This window comes from Glycine max, chromosome 10, assembly GCF_000004515.6.
Source record: "Glycine max cultivar Williams 82 chromosome 10, Glycine_max_v4.0, whole genome shotgun sequence".
Classification (NCBI taxonomy): Eukaryota; Viridiplantae; Streptophyta; class Magnoliopsida; order Fabales; family Fabaceae; genus Glycine; species Glycine max.
The window spans coordinates 25,482,312-25,499,651 of record NC_038246.2 but is presented as its reverse complement, the minus strand read 5'-3'; the positions used below and the strand labels follow the sequence as shown (position 1 = coordinate 25,499,651).

Below are 17,340 nucleotides of genomic sequence, written 5' to 3'. Positions count from 1 at the left end.
TTGACACGCATGCATTTAATACCAACTTACCAATCAACAAAAAAAACTAAGATACACAAAGTTACCAACCAATAACAACCCATAAGAAAATTTTATATTTTTAATCATTTCTAAACGCACAAAGTATATTTAATAAACAAAAAGTACCTTGTGGTTGTGGCAGCAATAGATTCAAAAGCTTGTTCAGTCCTTATGCTTGTGGCAGCAATACGTTCAAAAGCTTCTTGAGTAACTCTTCCAATTGATATAACTTCCTCTGAAAAAATGTAACGAAATTAATTCAAACCCACAATAAGAAGCTTTGTTGACTGCAGTTTCAAATTTCTGCTTTATTAGTCTTCTTTTTTTTATCAGCAAAGATAAATTATATATATATAACCTGGAAGTACCAGAGGTACTGATTACAGAGTTAGTCACCATAAAAATGGTTCCTCAGTCAGACATCATAAGTCTGATTGGGAACCAAAATATGGGAAGCAAAGTATACATATATTGATCCCTACTCCCTAATGAAACCCCTACTGCTGCAAAAAATGATGTCTCAAGTTACTAGACCATTGACTAAAATGTAATGTAAAGTCCTTCTCCAAATTATGGAGCCAAGTCCACATTAAGAAAGTCGCGTCTTCAAATTACCGAGATTGAAGTTCTTCTAATAATATCCCTAATCATATAACAATATTTAATTGTTTGTTGTTAAGCACATTACTATTTATACACTTTAAATTTATGAAGCTACAAAGTATAAGATTTTTATGATGATATGTTAAAAATAAATTCTGAGTCACTATATGAAAACAAAAACAATGGTATCAATTTTTATTTTGATCAGCAAAGATATTATTTTATAGATATGTAAAGAGTTACCAGAGGTACTATATTACAGCAGTATGGGTACCATAGAAATGGTTCCAAAGTCAGACAAAACAGGTCTGAGAGGGAACCAGTATATGGGTACAGTAAATGTACATCTATTAGTCAAAAATATGTATCCTCTACTGATGCAAAAGCCGTGTCTAATGCTACTTGACCATTGATTAAAATGGATAGTAAAATCTTTCTCAAAGTGCCTGAGCCACGTCCATAGAGTGAATATTGCATCTTCAAACAGTTTGTTAGCATTAAAGGTTGCATTAGAGAACACTATGTTGTTCCTAAGCTTCCAAGTGGACCAAGTTAGAGCCAACCACCAGCATTGCCATCTCTGCATCCTAACACTATGCTGTTCCTAACACTATGTTGTTCCTAACAATGGTATCAATTGAATAATAACTACAATTAATGACTCTAATTTGTTAGGACTAAGCTCAGACATATTTCTTTCTCAAAGTTCTATTCCAGCCATGACCCAAGAGCATTTCTTTTAGACTTTTCCAAAACCTAGTGCCAAATAATTATCCAACTCGAATAGCAGTTGTTGGACTCTAAGTTTCAGTTCAAGCTTAACAATCAGTGTCATACTATTGATCAAAACAAAGTAGGTATAAATATGCAATACTAGACTCAAAATATGCAACAAACACTAGACCTAAATCAGTGTCACAGAAATTGGAAGAAAATATTTTATCCAAGCACAAACTTCAAGCCTTATTCCATGTATTGGGGGGAAGTTATGGCTGGCCATATGGGTAGAGGTGTCATAGAGGAGCAGGTATGGAGGAAGGGACCTTGGACTGCTGAAGAGGACAGGTTGCTTGTTGAGTATGTCAGGTTGCATGGTGAAGGCAGATGGAACTCTGTTGCTAGGCTTGCAAGTAAGAAACACCAAACTTTTTTCACTGTTTTGTTTCTTAATATATATGATTGGATTTTCACATTTATAAGTGACAATATAGCAAAAAAACAACTGAAATTGTTTTCAACTTCTACTGTTCATGTTGGCTACATTCATGTTCACCGGAAGCTCTTCATTTTGAAAATTATACTATTGTCTGGTAGAAATTATGATATGATCTATGTATCTATAGTTTTAGTCAATCTCTACGCGATACGTAGTTGAGTTTTTCAATTCACAATAAAGACTAGATAAAACTCAATATGTATCATGGCTGAAACCATTAATCTGACACTATATATATCAAGACTAGATAATCCTTTTGGCATATTCAACGATGACATTGTTAGGGCAACTCAACACATTAATAATCACATTTTAAAAGTCTTACTTAAGTAAACCCCTAATACTATAACACATATATATCAGCAAACAAGAACTCTGAGTACTTCGACATCCTTACCTTGACAGTAGCAAGATCGCGACACCACTCCAAAGAGCACGACTTCGGCTATGGCGGTGGTGGGAACAACAGGTAGCTAGGGTGGGCACGACGGAGGTCAGGGAACGACGATGTGAGGGTGGGCACAAAAGAGATCGAGTGGGATGAGTAGAATGTGCGCTAGGTTTTAGGTTTTCGTCGTAGAGTTTTCGAATACAGGAGATGAAGTGTTGAATCAATGGAAAGACGAGTATATATAGTACAAAATGTAAGACGGTGTATAAGCAACACCGTCTTTGTATCCTTTTATTTCTACGACGGTGTATTCAAAAGCACCGTCTTCGATAAGTTGAACCAAACGTACAAAGCCGGGGTTATATTCAAACGTCATCGTTTACGAAATGTACCGTTTAAAAATCGTATATAATTACGTAAATGCCACCGCGTTGACTACTACGTCGGCTACTGAATGACCGACGTAGAATGTGCGTCGTAAAATAGGATATTTTTAGTAGTGAATACAAGAAATACATACTAAATTATATTTTTGTTAAAATATAGTTATTATTGTCACACCCACAAATTTGTCATCATTCGATATGTCCAACATCACAAATGACAACATGTATGTACCACTCTTGATCCCTCATGCCATGTCACCCCTTTGTGGATTGACCATTTTGTTTGCTTGGATTTTTTAGACTAAAATATACGTTTCATCTTTATAAATATTTGAAATCCGTCCTTGAAAATTTTTCTTTTTTTTTTTTCATTTTTGCAAAAGTTAAATGTTACATTTTGGCTAAAACCTATGTTTCGGTAAATTTAAACCTACGTGTTACTCCCTCATTGGTTGTATTAGAGCTACTCTCCTTATGATTTTGAGGGTTACTCCCCCCCCCCCCCCCCCCCAAACAAATTATAGAAAAATCGTCACAAATTTTAGAACTCATCTCCCAAACTTTAATTTCAACCGTCATAGTCATACAAAACCTGCAATTCAAGACAAAACAAATCAAAAGCCTTTCGTTCCCTTTCCAATTCATAATCCAATAGCAACACATCGCCAAGAACAATAATAATCGAAACCATCACCCCATTCTTGACGCTACCATGTGGGTTTTACTCTTATGCAAAACTGTGACAGAGAATGGGTGATGAGGTTGGACAGGGATGGGATGGGACCGTCGGAACGGTTGCATTTAAGGCTGAGGCTGTGGAGCTGGGTGAGGGAGGTGAGGTGGAGAATGGAGTTGGTGAGGTTGAGGTCTTCAAGGATGAGGCAGGAAACATGGTGGTGGTTGTGGTTGTAGAAGTGGGAGACATTGTGTCGGGGTTGTTGGCGGTGCAGCGGACAACATGTGAGTGATTTTTGACTTCTTAGTTGTTTCCTGTGCTTTTTGGTTGGGTTTTGTTGCAAAATTCTTAGTTGCATGATAGGGTTGCTTTTTGGTTGGCTTCTTAGGTTTCATCTCCCTTAAGGTGTTGGTGTTGGCTAATGGTACTGTGTTGTTTGTGATTTAATGGAGTTTGAAGAAGATGGAGAAGGGGGTTCAAAAATATGTGATAACCCAAAAATTATTTCTAAGTTTAAATGAAAAATCTTAAGTTCAGATTTACATAAACCTACATTAAAAAAATGACAAATTTAAATTTTGTAAGAAGAAAAATTAGATAAAATATATTACAGAAACAGATTTCAAATATTTTGATATTTATATGGATGAAAAACTTATTTTACTCAATTTTTTTTATAAAGGTTGTGTCTTTGGAGGAGTGGAATGGAAAGACCTTATATCTATTTTTAAGTTCACCATATTTGTTTTTGATAAAGGTTATGTCTTTGGTTTTGATAACAAAGAATGCTAGGAATGGAAAGAACTTACACCTCAGATGTCTTTTGGTTTTGATAAAAGCCTGTATTTTGACAAATTTTGAAAGTTCGTCAAATCTTTTTTTTTCTTTAATTGATAAAAAGAATCCTTTAGATTTATTCTTCACTTGGTTTTGTTTGTTAGATCTGGTTTTTTTTCTGTTTAACTGATTACGGGGTTTTTAAAACTATTATAAATTATAATTTCAAATTTGAAATGAATAATGGCAATTTTAAAGCAACAATTTTTTTAAATTTTTTTTTAACTACCATGTCATGTCTCAACTAGGATATCATAATGACAAGAACCAAAATCAAAATTTTTAATATATCAAAGATAAAAAAAAAACTACGGATTTTTTTACCAAGAAATAAAAATAAAATTCGATTATTTAACAGCTAACAAGCCTTTTATCATTTATGTATTATTTGAATCCTCTTTCTAACTATCTAGTATTTGTCTCTTCTATTTTATTTATGTTCTTTTTGTCTATGCTATTTTAGGAATAACATCTAAAATAAGAATAATAATACCAATAAAATTTGAATTATTGAACTTCATTTCTTGGATTATGAATAACGAATTGAATCCTGAAATGTAAATTCTAAAATTATGTAAACAAAATGAATCTTAAAATTAAAATTGTGGAAGTATGTTTTTTGAAACTGATGGAATATAAATTCAATATTTTATTTATTTTTTATTTTACATTTCCGAAATTTAAGTTCTGAAAAATGAAATGACACGCCCAAGATAAGGGAATTATTGAAAGAATAAAAAAACTGGGAATCATGTGAATAGCATAAAGCAATTGCTATATATAAAATAATTTTCCAATTATTGGTCCCGTCACTATAGAGAGATGAAACAAATAAAGTAGTATTTATAAAACAAAGACTTGGCCTAGCCAAATATTCACGAACCATGAAAAGGATCCGATGGATATAGCTCTTTTTAGCAATTTATTGTACTAACCCAATAAATAAAAGATAGAAAGTAAAACTATAAAAATGACAAAATATATAGAAAGAAGAGTTTGACTTTTATATATTGTTAGTACAAATATTTTAGCATTGTTCATCATAAATTAATGTAGGTATGACTTTTGAAGTAGTGAGTATAAAACTTAATTATTTATATCATACATGACCATGTATAATTTGGATGACAGTATAATTTTTTAAATTATTAATGTATTTAATTTAATTCATATAAAGAAAAAGGACCAAATAATGTCAGTAGAGTGTAAATTGAGGAGGGAAGAAGAGGGAGCAAGAGAGTGAAGACGACAATCGTAGAAGCCATAAAATCATTAGAAACAAATAATAATCTTGACTAAGATCTAGGAAAAAAGGAAAAATTGCTTCACTACTAAAATTTAGCTTATTACATGAAAATTTTACTACGGATTTGGCAAAATAAAAAACAATTTGCTTCACTACTAGAATTTAGCTTATTACAAAAGAAACTGCGAATTTTTGAATTGGCAAGAATGTTTCCTAAAAAATCGGCATTAAACTTTCCTACCTATTTTAAAATTCATAGTTTACTTTTCCGGCAGATCAGATTTAAATCCACAGGAAATTCCACGGTTTTTTTTTTGTGAATTTTAAAAAAATAATAATAAATAGTTTTAAAAAGAAAATTCGCAGGGTATGAGATAAAGTTTAAATACAAAAGTAAATATATATGTAAAAAGAAAGGAAAAACAAATACAATTTGATTCATTTTTTTAAACAACGTAAATGCCGTTTTTTATAAATAAAATTATATATATACTGCTAAATTCCAGCCTCACCTTTTGTTTTACCCAGCTCTCGGGTCAATAATTAATGATAAATTACGGACAAAAGAAATTGTTCCATTCATCGAACTTCTTACTTTTTTTCTCAACCCTACATAATAAGTATGAAATAATACAATACAGTTAATTTAATGGATCAGAACAAATATTCATTTTTTACACCTATTTCCCACACCAAATATCCTCTCTACTATGTAAATTATAAAAAGAATGATGAATTTGTTGCACTTTTTTTCAGTTTCTAGGATTAAAATTTGAATTTCTATCGTTTGGGAATGAATTTACCAGTTCTCTATACAATCAAAGATGAAAGTGACTATTTATCCTTTAAATAATGTTTTACTACCATAATGTCAAGGTATTTTAGCTCACCACAACGCAACCGCAACCGTGATCACATCAGCCCTATTTTTTCACAATATAAAGGTTTTCTGACTCGCCATGCCATGACCATAACTGCAATTTAAAATCTTAGTTTAGATACATAGCCAATAGGGAGTGACATGCAAACATTAGAAATAATTTGCATTTAACATAAAACAATCACTATTTTCTATAACTTGGACTACTCAGCGCATTATTTGGTTGTTCAAAAAAAGCCTATACTTTCTCAATCTTTTCATTTTTGGAAGTGTATGGTTGTGCTTTCAAGAGGCTTTACTTAGCTTCAGAATTCAAGCGTTACTTCCTATGTCTTTAAATTTATTTTTCTTATGACCTCACTTATCCAAGTTGAACTTTTCTCCTTGAAACTCCTTGCAATGGCTTCTAGCTGTGCCTTCGGCCTTAAGAATCTCTTAAGCCCCCAAGCAAACTCAAACTCAATCCCTATAACCAAACCATTAATGAAACCATTCCAAAAGCTTGAGGAGGTTTCTCTTGGAAGCAATGCCTCTTTGTCAACCTTAATTAGCTCCCCATCATCTCCAACTAAATTTCGTGCTCTTCTCTTCCTCTCCCTTCATTCATCTTTTCCTACCTCCAAGCTCTTATCCATTGCTTCCTATGGTGGTGAGCTTCTTCTAGACTCATCTTCTCCTTGAAGTGGCGTCTCCTCTCAACTCTTCTTCTTCTCCATTCCGTTGCAATCAGACCTCAAGAATCAAAGGACTCCATTGATGAAGAAGATCCAAGGCCTTCAAACTCCACATGGAGCTAAATCATTGGCTCTTTCCAAAACCGATGTCGTATAGTAAGAAATATACAAAAAATGAAAAAATAACACTGATTTTGGTCAAAATCGATGTTGTAAGGTGAATAACAACATCGGTTATAAAAAATCCGTTGTTCATCGGTTCTGAAAAAATGGATGTAGAAAATACCTTTACAAACTACTACAAAAGTGTGATTCAACATCGTTTCATCTAGGTCGGTTATAAAAAAACCAATGTAGGAAAGCTTGCGTTGTCATTTTTGAAATTAATACCAAAATTTTTTAAAGCGTTAACGACAGTTTTTATAAAACCTCCTTTGATGTGAATGTTACAAAGGCAATTTTATAAAAACCGCCTTTGTTTCTAAGCCTACTACTAGGGTTTTTTAAAAATCGCCTTTGTCTAAAGTCTCATATATATAATTACTTTAATTTTTGCTTTTCAGTCTTTGGAACACATACGTGCCTTTACATCTCACTATTGCCCTTCACCCTGCCATGACCTTTGCAATCTACCACAACCTCCATCGTGACCTTCGAAGTCTGCCGCAAGCTCGTCGTGGACGCAGTGGTAATCTGTCTCAGTCTCGTCCCTGTCATACCCTAATTTAATCCGGTGACAATCATTCATTGATCTTTGATCCTTGCTAGTTGGCTTAAGGTGTTGAACGCTAGTTATAGTGCAAAATGAGAGATTGTTTAAACATTTTGATCAGAAGTGTGAAAGATACCAAAAGGGTGGGGCAAAAGGATCATTTTAGGGAATTTTCAGGATCCTAGCTCGCCCAAGCTAGCCTCTGGCTCGCCTGAGCCACCATAAGACTTCCATGTTAAGTAACCAGCTTGCCTGGGCGAGCCAGTTGCTTCATGGCTAAGTCTCAGCACGCCTGGGCGAGCTCTAGCTCGACTGGGCGAGCTACAAGTCCACCAAATGCCATTTTTCCTATAAATAGGCATGGTAGGGAGGCTAAGGAAGGGTTGGAGGGTACCAAGGTTTAGCATTGAGAGATTTTGAGAGAAAGAATTGAGAAGAAGAAGAAAGAAGAGAAAACAAGGCTAAGGAGCTACCGAATTGCGACCGTAATCGACTTCTACATCATTCTTTGTTCGGTGTTCTTCGTTCGCATCCGGTTTGTTTTTGTTTTAAGGATTTGGATACGATCTATGCACTCTTAGGGGTCCTCTTTGCTGTTTTGTGCATCTTCATCTCCTTCTTCTATCATCACTAATCTTTTTTCTTCTTATAATGCAAATTTCAACCGATCATTAGGGCCGTAAATCATCTTTTTAAAGAGATTGAAAGTTAATGAATAAAAACCAATATGAAATCAACATATAACTGAATTCCTTAATGACCACTTTTTGTTCTTGTTTAGTTAAAAAAATGAATATTTCAAAAGCCTAAAATCAACTCAACACACAACTTTCTCACTTTAAAGAACTACGTAGGTCTGAATTCCTCATCGCACCTGAGAATACATAGGAGCAAGGGCAACACTCTTGTCGACCCTAAAAAATAAAAAAATATAAAAAGGGAAAATACTTAATTTTGAAGTCACATTGTGCACACTCGATCAAAGGCTGACGTCCCTTGTGACGTGCGCGTGGGGTGCTAATACCTTCCCCATGCGTAAACAACTCCCGAACTCTTATTTTCAAAATTCGCATACTTCTTTTTGGTTTTTCTAGTTTTTTCCTCGAATAAACATTGGTTGCGACTCCCGTGCATTTTCCTTTTTGGAAGACGCACCTATTCTATCTCGCCTCACCGTACCTTCGAAGGGTAGGTTGCGGCAATCCCACCGTCACAACTAGCCTATTCTCTCTATTGCTTCCAGTTGCCTCTAGGCATTGCGCAGTAAGTACCAATAACCTAAAATCAAAATTTTTTGTTTAAGCTAAAGTAAAAAATTGAATTCTTAGCTTCAAGATTAACACTACAAGCTGGTTATAAATGAGGTAAAAAATGTGTTTGATGAGGGTGATTTTGTGGAAAATGTTGAACGATCTCATGCCCAATTTGGCAATTTGCTTTTAAATGGGCTTACTAATTATAGTGACAATAAGGGTTTCCATTTCACTGTTTAGCAGGGCATGCAAGACATGAGAGATTGCTATGATAGCCTACTTTTTGCAGCGGCTGCTAAGCCAAACAGTGCTTACGGTAAACATTATTCTTCACACTTGTTCGTAAACATAGCTCATGTTGTTTCTCTGTATTCCTCACTTATAATGTATTCAAAGCTTTTGAACTGGTTGTGCGTTTTTGTTTTGCTATGTTCCTCAGTTCCTCATATATGTCTCCAAATGTTTAGGTCACAAATTGAACATGCACACTTACACACACATTTATATTTCTTTTACTTGTCGTATGTAATGTCTCAAACAATTGAAGATACAAGTTTGCATTTCCAGTTTCCATAGTCCATGGCTGGCTTGTCTTCTGCACTATCCATATTAGAGTATTACAGTGTATATATACATATTCATTTCATTTTCATTTATAATCTTGTTTAGTTTCTCTGTAACAGAACTAGCCTTTCTGTTATTATTTAGTTTCTTGCCGACTCAGCATATCACATTCTTAGCTTCCAGCTGCCTCTCCCTTTGCTTTGCTGGTCTATGTCTAGGATTTTTCACTATGCATATTCTAAAATATACAAAGTGTCTTTTGTATACCTTTTGAAGTTTTTCATTTTCCTTGCGGATGAAGTTTATCTTTCTATTAAGTTCTACATTTTCTTGATGAAAGAGGCTTCCCTACAATAGGCACTCTGAAATTAGTTGTCAGAAATTTGTTGGAATAGGTACCTATGAATCATTTGAAAGGAACAAAACCAAATTCCTGAAACCTTTTGGTGTAGTTCTTTGAGCTCATCAATCAGAATTTGATCCTGCACGTAGACAATAAAAATAAGTGAATGTGTAAGAGTCATGCATGTACAATGAAAGGGATCAATGACATTTTAAATTTTAATGGATGATCAGCTAGCTAGCTTTGGTTTCCTTTGACTTTGAACAATGATACCTTTTTCATGTGAACATCCTTTAAATTCATCTCCAGTCGATTTTCCAGATTACCTAACTCTTTAATGCCCAATCCCGAAAGTTCTTCACCCATCATTTGCTTACAATTGCCAAAAATAAAGTATTTGGATTATTATTTTTTTCCTATTTTTTATTAAAAAAATCCTTATTCTTATTGTTAATTAAATGAGTTTAATTTTCATATATTATGTTAAGAATCAAAATATTACACTATAAAGTTCTTGTCGCAAATATTATCATTTGTCTTCCATAATGATGAGGACATGATTTGACACAAAAGAAAAACAATTTAATTTCCATGAATTTCTTTCTCGAAAACCAAGGTCTAAAAGAAAAATAATTTACTTTTCACAAATTAAGGATATGAAAAGGAATAATACATAATGGGATTTTAAGAATAAAGTTATCACACCGTGTATAGTTCAATTTTCTGTTAAAAAAAAGAAAAAGAAAAGGAAGATTAAGGAAAAAAGACAAATAAAAGTTTGATACTTGCACTGAATAGTAAGGAAAAAAGGCAGTTCAATTTCCTCCACGCGGCTCACGTCGTCCACTAGCACCGCTCGCGCCTTCAGCAAAGCGACGCAGCACTCGTCGTAGCCGTAGAAGCGGAGGCAGAGGACAATGCGGCGCACGGAGAGCTCTGAGGCGGTGCCATTGAAGAAGAGGTTCTACTGGCGGTGGATGATGACGTGAAAGGGCGAGAGTAGAGTGGTGACATAGCGGTGGGCGTTGGCGTCGGCGAGACGCATCTTGACTTCGACCTCCATTGGGGAAGAGAGGAGGGAGAGTGAGGTTAGGGTTTTACGAGGATAGACCGATGTGATGGGCCTTGGAAGAGGGATCTTCGCCACTGCGATCCAGCTGACGGAGGAGAGCACTCATGAACGAAGATATTAAAAATAGGTCAAATCTATTTTGATTACTCTAAATCTAATAGATAGATTAAAGATATCCATGTTCCACCAAGAACTTTAACTATTTGCTACAAAATGTCAAAGTAGTTTATCCAATATTATAACTTGATTGTAGCTATTGTCGAGCCTGAAATATGTCTTTCGCATTCACCTTACTTTTTAAAACCTCATTATGCTCCATATATCGCATTTTTTCATCGTCATACCAAATCTACACCAAAATAATTGTGAGAAATACCAGACAGTTAACAACAACTGCCTTGCTCAAACTGAGCTAGATCTCGCTGAAATTTAAAGGGTATGAGATAAAGTTTAAATACAAAAGTAAATATACATGTAAAAATAAAGGAAAAATAAATACAATTTGATTCTTAAATGCAGTTTTTTTATAAAGAAAACTATATATATGCGGCTAAATTCCAGCCTCACCTTTTGTTTTACTCAGCTCTCGGGTCAATAATTAATGATAAAGGACACAAGAAATTTGTCTATTCATCGATTTTTTTTTTCATTTTACCCCTAAATTTTAACTTCTTACTTCTTTTCTCAAGCCTACATAATAAATATGAAATAATACAATACGGTTAATTTAATGGATCAGAACAAATATTCATTTTTAACACCTATTTCCCACACCAAATATTCTCTCTACTATGTAAATTACAAAGAAAAAGTAAGAGGACTCATTGAAAAAATAAGGTTTAGATCATGGTTTTAAATAGTATTCTACAATCATGAGTGAAATTCACATATGACTTTTAATTAATGAAAGAGAGTGTGTTATAAAAATTGACTTAGATTCTCTACAGCAGAGCACACATCCCTGCAGCTAGCTCCCACAACTAAACATACAAATAATTTTTTATACTCCTATTTTTAATAACTCTTAGATTTAAATCCAATGGTCAAAATCACTGCGCTGCAAGGGCAGCATGGCTGCAAAAAATTCATACACTTAAAAAAGTGTTATGAAGAGTGTATTGTTATCGTATCACACTCCTCATTATTATTTAATCTTTATCTAGATATAATTCAGTAGTAAATTGGGTAATTGCTATAAAAAAATTGTTTTAGAAATACTATAATGATATCAAGAGACATAAAATGTAGGAAAAAAATGCATAGAAATTATCATGTTTTTAAGGCTAAGATTAATCATCCCTTTAATTTTAATGATGACAACACAAATTAAATAACATATGATTTGGTGAACAAGATATCCCCTTATGACCGGTATCCTATTTTGCATGTCTTATGAAAAAAAAAAAAAACAAAAGGTTCAAACCCCACGGTCTTAGAAGTTATAAGATTGGTTGCATGATAAAAAGAAGAAAGAAAAAAAATATAATGGATTTGATTTTCTCTACTAATTAAATACTAATAATTAACGATTAACAATAAAAAAAAATAGTCTTAAGAAAGATCATAACTATGCCATTATAACATTAGATAATTTCATCTTATTGGAACATTCACACGCTAGTTCATAAGCTTTTATTTAAAATATCATCATTTATATATACTACATTTTATTTATGAGCATAAATATTTTCTTTGTAGCGTTGTATTTGTTACGAATAGATATTTGCACGAATCATACAATGAACATTTAAAATAGTCTTGAGTTGTATCTTGATTCTAATAAATTCTTTAGATTTAACTCATCTAAATTTCTATTGATAACAAATTGCTTCCATTTGACTGAAACACATTAGTTAGTCATGCTTTTCATCTTCGTATATTGAGCATTTCCCATTTTTTCTCTGTAAAATATACTTAAAAAATCTTAATTTTTAAAAACTTATTTGTTTAAACTGTCAGCATATGATATCATAGTGTATAGAATCGCAACTTGCAACTCAGACACAAATATGCAATCAACCAAAATACTATTCATCAAAGAAAATGGAATGTTTCAATATTTTTTGCTAAATATTCTCCCCTTTATTTGATAATATATTAAAAAGGTTATCACTATGCTAGTAATTGGAGAGTTCAACAAAACAATAATGAATTAGAGTTATTTAAAAATAAATTAAAAGAAAGTCTTTAATGTTGGGATAAATATATATGTCCAAGATCCAATCCATCATGTTATCAATTTTAGTATAGAATTATTCTTTATTTTATTATCATATTTATTATTTTATTAAATTATTAATTTGACAAATTCTTGATTAAAATTAGAGACTTAGTATCATGATAGAGATTATGACAATAAGAAACAATTTTTTTATAATTTTAATCTAAATTGTTCTTGATCGTAGGATTATTATGAATAGGAAATCAATAATCCAAATAGATCAATATATATGTAATGGATCAATATTATCGTTATCATGATCGTAGGATCATTAATAGATCTCATTTATCAAATTGCATATATAGATAATGTATACGTGTATGTCATCATTGAACTAACTTAATTGAGAATTCCTAATAGTTAATATTACTTGATATGTCAATAGGAAGTTCTCAAGAAGAAATATAATAGTTTGTTTTGACCTGAGATTATCATAGTAATTAATAAGTTATTTGTTATATTTTAATTTCAAATACCTAATGCCTTGGGGCACTAGTTGAATGAATATTGGATATGATTAAATAATTTTAGAATTAATGATTAATTAAGAAAGAATCGATCAACTCTAAGTAATGAGTTTGAGCTGTATGATAGAATAAAAACCTTGACTAGAGCAATTGAATGAAAGAAGAAAATAGATTCTTAAGTCATTCATTGATTAAATATGTTAACTTATTAGACTTTGACAATAATACTATATTTTGTATTTAACCTTGAGCTATAAATGATGGGAAAAATATTATATTATTCTTTTATTGACTAGTTCTTTAAAGTAAAGGATGTTACTTCATACTATTAGGACATTAAGGAGTATTCCTAGATGCCTACATTGATTAGTACATTAATTATGATTAATTTACTATCGGTTTAGTATTGAACCTACGAGATCACACACAAACGAGTATTTCAATCGTTACAAAAGAAAATAATTTATTTGATAAATAATTAGAGAATTTAATTTAATCAAATAATTATTTTAGGAAAATATTATACTGTTTTTCACTAGCACATGAATGTAACTAGTATAAAAAGGGAGTATTATTTTATAAAGGTTGAAGTTGTCCCTAAAATAAGAATAATATTCTATTGCTATATATTAGGATCAAATGATGTGATTAATTATCGTAATTAGTTATGTGATTAATTATAAATTATCTTTGTCTTATATCAGGAAACTTTTTAAAATAAAAGATGAGATCATTTTATTTTTATAAAGATAACAAAAAATATGAAATTATTTTAAATAAAATATTTCCCTTTTTTCTTTGAAAAAATGCTCAAATCCATGTCTCATTAACATGATAAATAGAAGTATCTACATGTGACAAAGTGCACCAGACACATACTAGAAAAATTTAAGTCTAGTTTTAGACCTTAAGAGTAGAAAGGGAATCTACTCTTTAGAGTTTGAGTCATCAAAGTAGAAAGGAAATCTGTTATATATCACGTAGAGTTTTCACAGTATTAAAGAAAAAATTTGTTACTTCAAGAACATGCATCTGGGTGCACAAATCTGTTTTTCTCTATTTATTATTGTTATATATTTTGAATGCAAAATAGATCCTATTTTTTCCGCTGCAAGTATTAGAAATACTTTTATGTAACTATCAATTGTCATCAGAGTCATGGGTCTTTTGTGTAATTATACTTGAAATGCGTTTTTCTTCTAAAAATAAATATGTTTTTGCTTGGTGCCATCAAACATATTGCAAGTGTTGTGAAAAATATATGTTTTATTCAATCTAAAATATGACGAGATGCGTAGTCATTATATTAGATTATTAGATATATGATATCTCTTGTTTTTGGGAAGAAAGTCTGATCCAAAAATAAAGCACAGTGTGTGTGCTCTTTTTTATTACAAAACCTTTTATTGACTTCATTGCGAATAATCAAAAATGTGTTTTATTAAATTGTCCTGCAATGGTTGCAGAATTGTTTCTTGAGATCGAAATTGTATATGCATATATTGTGATATAAGCATGTTGAAATATCTTTGACTTGATTTCTTAAATCTAAAACATATATACAATTGTTGGATTATGCTTAATAAGTTTTGTATCACTATTAGAAAATATGTTTTCTACATCGGTTATTTATGACTTTCAACATCGGTTTTTCAACCGATGTTGAAAGTACCGACGTTGATAATATTATCGTTAACATCGGTTTTTCAAAAACCGATGTTAAAGTAAAATTACCAACATCGGTTATATAAATAACCGATGTTGCTAATATGAATTACACCCAGAAAATGTATATTAATATTGAAAGTTAACATCGGTTTTTACAAAAAACCGATGTTAACGAATGTGTTACTGTTGACAGTTAACATCGGTTTTTTACAGAAAACCGATGTTAACGTTGTTAACGTTCGTTAACATCGGTTTTTTATAAAAACCGATGTTAACGAATGTGTTACTGTTGACAGTTAACATCGGTTTTTATAAAAAACCGATGTTAACGAATGTGTTATTATTGACAATTAACATCGGTTTTTATAACAAACCGATGTTAACGAATATGTTACTATTCACAGTTAACATCGGTTTTTATGAAAACCGATGTTAACGTGGGTTAACATCGGTTTTTTCAAAAAACTGATGTTAACGGATGTGTTACTATTGATAGTTAACATCGGTGTTTTCAAAAAACCGATGTTAACCCATGTTAACATCGATTTTTTATAAAAACCGATGTTAACGAATGTGTTATTATTGAATTTTAACATCGGTTTTTTACAGAAAACCGATGTTAACGAATGTGTTATTGTTGACAGTTAACATCGGTTTTTTTAAAAAACCGATGTTAACGAATGTGTTATTATTGAATTTTAACATCGGTTTTTTACAGAAAACCGATGTTAACCCACGTTAACATCGGTTTTTATAAAAAACCGATGTTGTTTTCAGGAATTTTTTTTATATAATGTCTTTGTTTTTACAAAAAACCAAAATTTAACCTGTAAATTTAAAATCAGACCACACAGCACACAACATATATCATTTGCATTCAGTTTTCAAATAGATTTTAGCAAAAAACTAGCTATCAACAAAGGTTGTTCAATGTTAAGATGAAACAACAATTGTAAAAAATATAATGCAAAGTACGTAAACTAATTTATTAACCTAAAGTTACATAGTTGCCTAACATCCTATGTTTGATTTCTAACTTTTAGATAATATTGTGCCCACTGTATGCGAAGTGCCTTAAATCTCTCTGCTTCCAATGGTCTAACTTCATTAAAATACTGCATGATGAAATAAAAAAATAAATTAATAATGTAATAACAATTATAAAAAAACCAAATTTGTTTGTAATAAACAATTACCGTCTCCCAATTATTCCTGAAAGATCCTAAGATTATGGTGGACATCCAGTGCATCACGTAGTAGCCACATTCAGTGATTCCTTTTTATCTATTACACTAAATACATAATGAAATTTGGATATTAATTAAACGTTAACTACAATTAGTGTACACACACATAAAATATATATAAGTAGAACTTTTATTTAAATCACGTACCTTAACAACAATCCACCTAGCAGCAGCCTTGGATTTCGGTTGTGGAGTATCATCAAGTCCTTTCAAAGCACTAGTGTTGAATATAAGGAACATTAAAATATTGATGTTGTTGAGTTATGCCAATGAAAATGTATTGAAAACAATACTGACCTGTTAATTATTCCCTTAAGGTAGTTGTCTGGCCTGTTATGCAAAGAACAAAACCAGACAACTAGGTTTTCCTTAGGTAGAATGACGACCATTTGCCAGTGTCCACTGCAGTAGAGACGAATATAGTTTATTGTAGTAGTATAGATTATTTAAATTCAATTATTGTGTTTGACTTACCTATTCAGATAGGCTCCAAGGTAAACATCTCGTTTTGAACTCTGTATCCAACTCTTGATGTAACTTTCGGATTCAAATTGTGATTGTCCAGATCTCTGAATGGACTGTGGCTCGAGGAATCCATACACATCAGAATTCCCCGCTCGCACACTTGTCTCAGTCAGATGGCTGTGTTGTTAAGTCAAAGTTAATTATGTATGAATTTAAAACAATTACTTTGGTAATTAATAGTAATCTAAAATGACTTACAGAATCCACAACTGTATAACTGATATGCTGAGACATTGACCACCATGTGCAATTTCAGAGAGATCTTCGTGCTTTATATACAATGGGAAGTTTTGATTAAACACCCCGAATATGGTAGCATCCCACATAACCTGGAGCGG

The 17,340-nt window shown here is 32.0% G+C and overlaps 1 long non-coding RNA gene across 2 annotated transcripts; it reads right to left on the bottom strand.

Annotated features, from left to right (window-relative positions):
- Nucleotides 1–16,097: 16,097 nt before the first annotated feature.
- Nucleotides 16,098–16,684, bottom strand: LOC102666170 (uncharacterized). Of its 2 annotated transcripts, none has more exons than XR_005886867.1 (2): nucleotides 16,625–16,684; nucleotides 16,098–16,345 (listed from the first exon to the last, which is right to left on the bottom strand). It is a non-coding gene; the product is annotated as an uncharacterized lncRNA (long non-coding RNA). The 2 variants fall into 2 exon arrangements; XR_005886868.1 differs by lacking the exon at nucleotides 16,625–16,684 and adding an exon at nucleotides 16,427–16,485.
- Nucleotides 16,685–17,340: the final 656 nt, after the last annotated feature.